The sequence below is a fragment of the Giraffa tippelskirchi genome, chromosome 11 (assembly GCF_054371585.1).
Source record: "Giraffa tippelskirchi isolate mGirTip1 chromosome 11, T2T-mGirTip1v1.2.pri, whole genome shotgun sequence".
Taxonomy (NCBI): Eukaryota; Metazoa; Chordata; class Mammalia; order Artiodactyla; family Giraffidae; genus Giraffa; species Giraffa tippelskirchi.
The window spans coordinates 117,311,405-117,321,287 of record NC_137285.1 but is presented as its reverse complement, the minus strand read 5'-3'; positions in this window follow the sequence as shown (position 1 = coordinate 117,321,287).

The window sequence follows — 9,883 nt, the reverse complement described above, 5'->3', positions numbered from 1 at the left end:
TAGTTTTTGAATGTTGAGTTTTAAGCCAGCTCTTTCACTCTCCTCTTTCACCTTCATCAAGAAGCTCTTTCGTTCCTCTTTGCTTTCTGCCATTAGGGTGGTGTCATCTGCATATCTGAGGTTATTGATATTTCTCCCTGAAATCTTGATTCCAGCTTGTTCTTCATCCAGGCTGGCATTTCTCATGGTGTACTCTGCATATAAGTTCAATAAGCAAGGTGACAATATACAGCCTTGACATACTCCTTTCCCAATTGGAACCAGTCCATTGTTCCATGTCCGGTTCTAACTGTTGCTTCTTAACCTGCATACAGATTTCTCAGGAGGCAGGGCAGGTGGTCACGTATTCCCATCTCTTTAAGAATTTTCCACAGTTTGTTGTGATCTACATAGTCAAAGACTTTAGCATAGTCAATGAAGCAGAAGTAGATGTTTTTCTGGAACTCTCTTGCTTTTTCGATGATCCAACAGATGTTGGCAATTTGATCTCTGGTTTCTCTGCCTTTTCTAAATCCAGCTTGAACATCTGGGAGTTCTCGATTCATGTACTGTTGAAACCTACTTTGTAGAATTTTGAGCATTACTTTGTTAGCATGTGGAGTGAGTGTATTTGTGTGGTAGTTTGAACATTCTTTGGCCTTGCCCTTCTTTGGGACTGGAATGAAAACTGACCTTTTCCAGTCCTGTGGCCACTGCTGAGTTTTCCAAATCTGCTGGCATATTGAGTGCAGCACTTTCACAGCATCATCTTTTAGGGTGTGAAATAGCTCAGCTGGATTCCATCAGCTCCACTAGCTTTGTTCGTAGTGATGCTTCCTAAGGCCCACTTGACTTTGCACTCCAAGATGTTTGGCTCTAGATGAGTGATCACACCATTGTGGTTATCTGGGTCATGAAGATCTTTTTTGTATAGTTCTTCTGTGTATTCTTGCCACCTCTTCTTGATATCTTCTGCTTCTGTTAGGTTCATACTGTTTCTGTCCTTTATTGTGCCCATCTTTGCATGAAATATTCCCTTGGTATCTTTAGTTTTATTGAAGAGATCTCTAGTCTTTCCCATTCCATTGTTTTTCTCTTTCTTTTCATTGTTCACTTACGAAGGCTTTCTTATCTCTCCTTGCTATTCTTTGAAACCCTGCATTCAGATGGGCATATCTTTCCTTTTCTCTTTTGCCTTTTGCTTCTCTTCTTTTCTCAGCTATTTGTAAGCCTCCTCAGACAATCGTTTTGCCTTTTTGCATTTCTTTTTCTTGGGGATGGTTTTGGTCACCGCCTCCTGTACAGTGTTACGAACCTCCATCCATAGTTCTTCAGGCCGTCTGTCTATCAGATCTAATCCCTTGAATCTTTTGATATGGCTTAACATATAAATATATAGAGGCTGTTGAGACCCACTAATTTTCAAGCTGGCCTCTCTTCTATTGTAGCAATAATGCTAATCCAAGAATTTGGGCCCTATCACGGCAGAAACAACAGGGACAGTTTTTTAGAGAAGGAAAGTTACATGATTACATGTATATTGAATGTGGACATAAGCACTTGACTAAATTGTAGAATCATTGTTGGAAATAGTGTTGTAGCTTCTCTATATCAAAGAAAGTTGCTGGTTGGTGGGGGAGTGGGAATGAAAATTGTCCGTGGGCACTGTTGGTAGGTTAGGAGTCACCAAAGGAAAATCTAAGCTGGTGAGTCAGTAGCTCCCAGTCTGCTGCTTGGCAAGCTTGAGCTCACAGGCCAGGTGTTGCTTAAAAGGAACTCCCTCTTCACTGTCTTCACTTTCTGGACTCTTCAAGTCACTACAGATTCATTTCTGGAAGGATATCCCTTGACCTTATGACCCCTTCATGTCTCTGTGACTTTCCCAGTTGGCATTTTCTCTCTTTTCTTGACACTGGCTTCCTCTTTGGCTTCAGCAGTGTTCTCATGACTTTTTTGCATAATGCTCTCCTTGCTTGAACCTGCTGTTTGGTCTCTCCTTCCCACAGGTAGCCACAGGTGTTCTGCCCAAGGGACCTGTAGCAGCATGGCCTGAGAGAAATGGCCTAGACCTGGAAGCTACACAGAGGTGGCTTCTAATCCTGGTTCTGCCATTTATTTAACAGGATGAACTTGAGCAAGATATTTCATTTCTCTGAAGTCTCAATTTCCTCATCTGTGAAATGGGGATAATTTATCTTACTGGGTTTCTATGAGGATTTGATAAGTTAAAGACCTAGGATAGTGAGCAGGTTGACCCTTGGTAAATGGCAGCTCTTACTAAAAGGGAAGAGCAGACTGGCAGGGACACACTGCACAAACATCACCTCCATCTCACCAGTGATAGCATCTGACCAACAGAATCAGGCGTTTACACTGGGGGAAACTTCCTGCATAGATGGAGCCTCCACTTCCTCATTTGTAACCTGCTCTAATGTTTCACCGTCTGTTGGTCTGGAAATTGTTCTTAATGTCTAGCCTAAGTTCCTCCTACTACCATGTGTCATATCACAGTTTTTAAAAAATGACACACAAATAGACTCATGAAAATGAGCAGAGTTCTGTATGAGTCAGAGGCATTCACAGGCCTTTGATTTACTCTTACCTTCAAGAAACCAGGGAATGCTTGTCATGTGACCCCTGCAGACCAGGGACTGTGCTGGGCGATGCTGGAAGCTCCAGAGAGCTGTGACAAGACTCTCTTGAGACTCATGTGCCATTTGGGCCAGTAGTCAAAGTCTTTCTCTCTCTCTTTTAATTTTTCGGTTGCAAGTGAATGACTGATCCTGATTTATAAAATCTGGGAACACAATAAAGGAATTTAGTAGGACTGATCATGTTGGTAACTAATCATTTGCCCAATTTGGCTCTGGCAAGCATTGAAATAAAAATTTTGTCTTCGTGTTTGATATTTAAGCAGATGACACTGACCAGCTGCATGCAACAGATTATTTTGTTCAACTGTGCATGTGCATTTTGCAGCTCATCCTTGCTGGGCTATTATTACGAATTACATCTTTTCAGCTATGTGGCCCCAAATCTCAGTATATGAGCAGCTTCTGTGAGAAGGAAATGTTGGCACACTTCCACATATATCCATCCTATGGATGTGCTTTAAACCTTCCAGCTGAGGTTGCAAACTGATACTCTATGCACCACAGATAGCTTGTAGATGTATTCTATTTGGCCCCACGGTGTTTTGTTTTTAAAATTGAATTGGTCGGAGACTTCCCTGGTGGCCCCATGATAAAGAAACTACCCTGCAATGCAGGGGATGTGGGTTCGATTCCTGGTTGGGGAACTAAGATCCCACATGCTGCATGCCACAACTACCAAGCCTGATAACCACAACTAGAGAATCCACGTGCCACATCGAGGATTCCAAATGATGCAATGAAGATCCTGCATGCCACAAGTAAGACTCAACACAGACAAATAAATATTTAAAAAATTGAATTGGTTGCCCTCATCTAAAACTTCATATGATTCACATGATCCAGTTTTTTGGCTTTTCTTGAAAAAGGGAAGATTTGGCAACAATAAAGCTGCATTTCCTCACCATAGCATCACCTGGGTTTGAGTAGCGATGCTGCCTGTAGATGGGAGCACCATTCCCTACTGCTTCACTTCCACTCATTTTCCTTCATGTATGGACCCTGCCTGGGCCCTGAAGGCATTTGAACTGGGGACTCCTGGTCTGTGAAGTCCCCTTTGGTTATTGATAAAAGAGCATAGCTGCTAGTGATCTGTTCCTTTGGGCTCTCAAGCTTCTTGCCCTACACCAGAAACCAGTGTTTGTGATTCCTACAGATACCAGCATCAATCAGTTGTTTGTGATTCCTTCCCTGAGTTTATGATAAATGTCACAGGTGAAGACATGTGTCATGTTACCAGTAGGTCCTCGTATGAGGATCAAGGGCATGAAGCTCTCTTTGCAATTTTCCTTGCCACACTATTTCTAGGTTCTTCAGAGTCCAGGGGGATTTCTTTCTGTGCAGAGAAACATTTTCTACAACTTCTAGTCTAATTGATGCTCAATTGATCAAATTTATATGCCTAATCAACTGACAAAACTAATAAATTTTTAAAGTTTCTCAAAATACAGTTTTACATTTAAATCCTATTATAAAATGTTTGTTTTGGCTGGAAATAACAGCCAAAGTGGGGTGGCTATTAAAGCCCTAAAGTGGGGTGGGCTGTGGGCATGGTACACCTGGGCTGCAGCTCCACTTCATTATGATCCCCTTGGTTCTGCCCTTCCCCATGTGCTGGCACCACCCACAGGCTTGTAGCATTGTGGCTGCTGCAGTGACAGTGTCATATCCAGACACAACAATTAAGAGAAAGCAAGACTCTTACTTCCCTTTTTTGTAACTCTGGAAAACTCCCAGAAGCTCTCTGTGGACTTTAACTCCCATCTCATTGGCCAGAGTTGTCTCACATGCCTGTTCCTAAACCAGTCACTGGTGAGGAGCATGGGATGGCCAGTTGGCTTTTACTAATTATCCCAGAGTGGAATGACTGTTGAGAAGTCCATCCTAATGATCACCACATCACTTACTTAAATTCCCTTAAACAATCCAAGTAATAATCACAAATCCAATAAGACTAATTCCTCAAACATATTGCAACATCCCAGCACACCAAATAGCAGACAGAAACATGAAAACAAAATAGTCACAAAGGCTATAACCACATTTAAGTCTGAATTGTTAAAACTATGGATTTAATTTCTTTTTCATTACTTCTATAGTTATTCATGGAAATAATATTTATTTAGATGCTTTTTAGGTTACAGTGATTTTACTAGACCTCAAATTAAAATAATACCATTTCATACTGGCCAGGGGTGTAGGTTATTTATGTAGGTTGGGGTTATTTAAAATTAAAAAAAATTCATTTATTTGGCAGTGCCAGGTCTTAGTGTGGCACATGGGATCTTCAATCTTCATTGCAACATGCAGGACCTTTAGTTGAGGTATGTGGGATAAAGTTCCCTGGCCAAGGATCAAATCTGGGCCCCCTGCATTGGAAGTGCAGTGCAGAATCTTAACCACTGGACTAGTAGGGAAGTCTTGGGGTTACTTATAATTGATTCATGGCTGGAGCAGAGGATTTGGTGACATCTTCTAAACTTGAGCTAGTGTGCATGAGTCTGCCCTCCTCCCTTTTATTGTAACAGCTTTACTGAGATAAGATTTACGTACCATATCATTCACCATTTAAAGTATACAATTCGATAGCTTTAGTATACTCACAGAGTTGTGCTACCATCACGCAATCAATTTTAGAGCATTTTCATCATGGCAATGGAAAGTTCATTAGAAGTCACTCCCCATTTTCCTCCTCTTCCAAGCCCCAGGCAACCAGCAGAGATGGCATTTTCTATCTCTATGGATTTGCCTATTTTGGACACTTCATTCAAATGGAACCATGTACTGTGTGGAGGCTGGGACCCTTTTAATCATTAAACACTTTACGTGTTCTATCAGTGGCATTTGTCATGTCTGTCTGTTTCATGTGCTTCCCAGGTGGCACTAGTGGTAAAGAATCCACCTGCCAATCCTCTTGTGAGATGTAAGGGATGTGGGTTTGATTCCTGGGTTGGGAAGATCCCCTGGAGGAGGGCATGGCAACCCACTCCAGTATTTTTGCCTGAAGAATCCCATAGATAGAGGAGCCTGGTGGGCTATAGTGCATAGGGTCACAAAGAGTCAGACACAACTGAACTTAGCGCACACACATCCCTTTCATAGGGGGATTTCCTGAAATTATGTAGTTTTGCTTAGTTAGTGCAGGTATACCTCATTTGATTGTGCTTTACTTATTGCACTTCACAGATACTGTGCTTTTTATAAATTGAAGGTTTGTGGTGACCTTACATTGACCAAGTCTATTGGTTCACAATATTTCAGACTTTTTCATAATTATTATATTTTTATGGTGATATGTGGACACTGATTTTTTATATTATTTACTATTTATTATTGCATAAAGATTATGACTCACAGAAGTCTCAGGTGACAGCAGTTTTTAGCAATAAAGTATTTTGTAATTAAAGTAGGTACAGTGGGTTTTTTTTTGGCAATGCTGTTGCACAGACTACAGTATAGTGTGAACATAACTTTTCTACGCACTAGGAAAACCAAAAAATTCATGTGATTTGCTTTATTGCATAGTCACTCATAGACTCTCCTTTATTGCATATTTGCTTTATTGCAGTATATGATTTATTGTGATAGCCAGAAGTGAATTTAACCTGCGGTATCTCTGAGGTATGCTTGTATTATATAATTAGTTGTGCTGCCTTTGTTATATATTTACACAGTTGTTTGGAATGACTGGAAATATAAGCATTCACTCCCTTCTTTTCTTCCTTTATGCCTTCCTTTTCTTCCTTCCATGAATAAGCATTGAGCATCTTCTCTGTGTCAGGTATTATGGCAGTCACTTGAAATCCAACACAAAACATGTGGGTAAGCCCTTCCCCTCATGGACTTAGAGTTGGGTAGATGTCCTGTCCTTTTTTGCTGATGACTTGAAAAGGCCACGACATGTGGGTGCTGCTGAGCACCACTCGAGAACTGTTCAGGGTCCTCAGAATAGCTTCTTGAGCTCTCTCATACGTCCAGTCTTCCCTTAGCTCTCCTACTATCTAACCTTTGACGTATGATCTTCAGGTGTATACTTACCACCATTTATGCAAACGTTTCCATACATGGTTAGTTATTATCACAATAACAACTCATGAGTATCAGATTTGCTTTGTTACCAAATTTTATTTGATTACAACACTAAGCTGTTCATTTGTTTCATAGTTATACCTACGTTATTCCCCAAAAAGGATCAAAATCGAAGCAGAGCACATGTCATTTCTAAATAACCAAGGTATAGATGTTAACAGCTAAGAAAATCTTTCTTACAGTTGAGCCCTAAATTTATTTTGGACCAAAAAAAGAATGCAAACAAATTTGCATCCGTGAAGAGACTTCTGAGTTGTGATAGATGATTCAAATAAAGATTATAAAAGAAGAAATTATAATCATAGATTTGGTGAGGGGTTAAAAATTAAGGAAATAGAACGTATATTAAATTATTATATTCATATATTACTAAGAGTTGGATAAAAGTGGAAAGATTTAATGCAAATTGATGGGGACTCAGGAAGCAAAATACTTTTCAAGTTTGTCACCTGTAAACAATTTTACTCACTACCAAATTGGTTTGCACACCCAATATCCAGATTTTGGATTCTACTATGCTCCTTTAAAAAAGCCTAGACTTTAAAAAATATACATATATATATTTATTTATTTGGTGCTCCAGGTCTTAGTTGTGGCATGTGAGATCTGGTTCCTTGACCAGGGATTGAACTCGGGCCACTTGCATTGGGAACATGGAGTCTTAGCCTCTGAACCACCAGGGAAGTTCCCAAGACTTTTTAAAGCATAGTTAATTCCATGTCTTGGGACAGGGAAAAACCAGGGAGGGCTCATAATATCTGAGAAAAGGATGCTTCCAAAAACACTTGAAATAGTACTGATTCGACATTGAAGCCAATATAACAGGGCTCTCAATGGCCATGTTGTGTCTTTGAGCATCAAAAAAGAATAATAATTATAGTTAATTATGACATTTCTAAAGTCCATGATTCAAAGTGAAAGTTTTAAAGAAACATATTAAAAGGTAATTATAATGCCAAAGGAGGCTAAATATAATAAAAATACATTTAAATTCTTATTAATTTTCAAAGCAGGTGTTAATATTTTTGGCTTTGTTTCTTCTGGTAGGTACATTTTGTGTATTTCTGGGGCTTAGGGGCAGGCCACCCCAAAATGTGCCTCATAACATATAGGTTATTTTGAATAAAGTTACTTAAAAAATGGCCAACATAAGAGGTACACTTTGACCTCCCCTCATTCTCCCTGAAAGCAGGAAATAGATCTCTCATGTGAAAGGTGCCCTCCCTGCATCTGGAGGCAGAAGGAGACGCTATCGCTAAAGATAAGGAATTCAGGCCAAGAATCCTGAACAAACAAATCCTAAACAAACCTTGTTACTTCTTTAATTTACTACCCCAAGCCCAAACTCTGTTTAGATTCTTCACTGAGCATCCAAAACCAAAAATTCTTTGTCCTGTCACTTCTTCACAAATTTATTGTTTTGTTTTGTTTTTATCTAAAAAGTATAAAAGTTGCCTGCCTTGGCCAATTCTTAGGTCCCATTTCTATGGCATCTCCATGTGCATGAATTAAAATTTCTTTTTTGCCTGTTAATCTATTTTATGTCAATTTTATTATTAGTCCCACAGGAATTCAAGAGGGATAAGGTGGAAATAACAGTTTCCAGGAGAAATATCAATAACCTCAGATATGCTGGTGACACCACCCTTATGGCAGAAAGCAAAGAGGAACTGAGGAGCCTCTTGATGAAAGTGAAAGAGAGAGTGAAAAAGCTGACTTAAACTCAATATTCAAAAAACTAAAATCATGGCATCTGCTTCCATCACTTCAAGGCAAATAGATGGAGAAACAGTGACAGACTTTATTTTTTGGGGCTCCACAATCACTGCAGATGGTGACTGCAGCCGTGAAATTAAAAGATGCTTGCTCGTTGGAAGAAAAGAGAAGTCGCTTAGTCATGTCCGACTCTTTGCGACCCCATGGGCTGTAGCCTACCAGGCTCCTACCTACGTCCATGGGATTTTCCAGGCAAGAATACTGGAGTGGGTTGCCATTTCCTTCTCCAGGGGATCTTCCTGACCCAGGGATTGAACCCAGGTCTTCTGCATTGGAGATAGGCGCTTTACCCTCTGAGCCACCAGGAGCCACCTTGGAAGAAAAGTTATGACCAACCTAGACAGCATAGTAAAAAGCAGAGATGTTACTTTGCCAACAAAGGTCCATCTATTCAAAGCTATGGTTTTTCCAGTAGTCATGTATAGGTGTGAGATTTGGACTATAAAGAAAGCTGAGTGCTGAAGAATTGATGCTTTTGAACTGTGGTGTTGGAGAAGACTCTTGAGTCCCTTGGACTGCAGGGAGATCTAACCAGCCCATCCTAAAGGAAATCCGTCCTGAATATTCATTGGAAGGACTGATGCTGAAGCTGAAACTCCTCCAATAGTTCGGCCACCTGATGCGAAGAACTGACTCATTGGAAAAGACCCTGATGCTGGGAAAGATTGAAGGCGTGAGGAGAAGGGGATGACAGAGGATGAGATGGTTGGATGGCATCACTGACTCGATGGACATGAGTTTGAGCAAGCTCCAGAAGTTGATGGTGGACAGGGAAGCCTGGTGTGCTGCAGTCCATGGGGTCGCAAAGAGTCGGACGCGACTGAGCGACAACTGAACTGAAGGTGGAAATTTCCACTTCCCCAACAGTATAAAGTATAAGTATTTATTTCTCTCAGTGTAATGAGGGAAGAATGTATACAGTGGACAAAAGTAAGCCAAAGAATTATGCAAAAGGCAGAAACTGTACTAAGAACAGGAAAAGACGTTTAACCTGATGGTCACATAATAACCAGCTAAAAAGGGAGTCTGATAATATGTTACAAGATGGTGTGTCAATCAAATATCATAAATAAAGCTGACTTTACTGTTTCAGTCCTTTGTTTCTGGGAAGTAAAATCTTCAGATGATTCTACCAAGGTATCAAAGGTTAGATGATGGAAGAGATGGGGAAAGATTGAAAATGTGAGAAGGAGCAGGAAGCTATTCTGAGGACCCAGTGAACAATTCTAGAGTGGTGCTCAGCAGCACACATATGGCCTGGCCTCCTGAAGTCATCAGCAGAAAGGACAGGACATCCACCCAACTCTAAGTCCATGAGGGGAAGGGCCCACCACCTGCATGTTCTGTGTTGGATTCCCAGTGCCGGGCACAATACCTGATACAGAGAA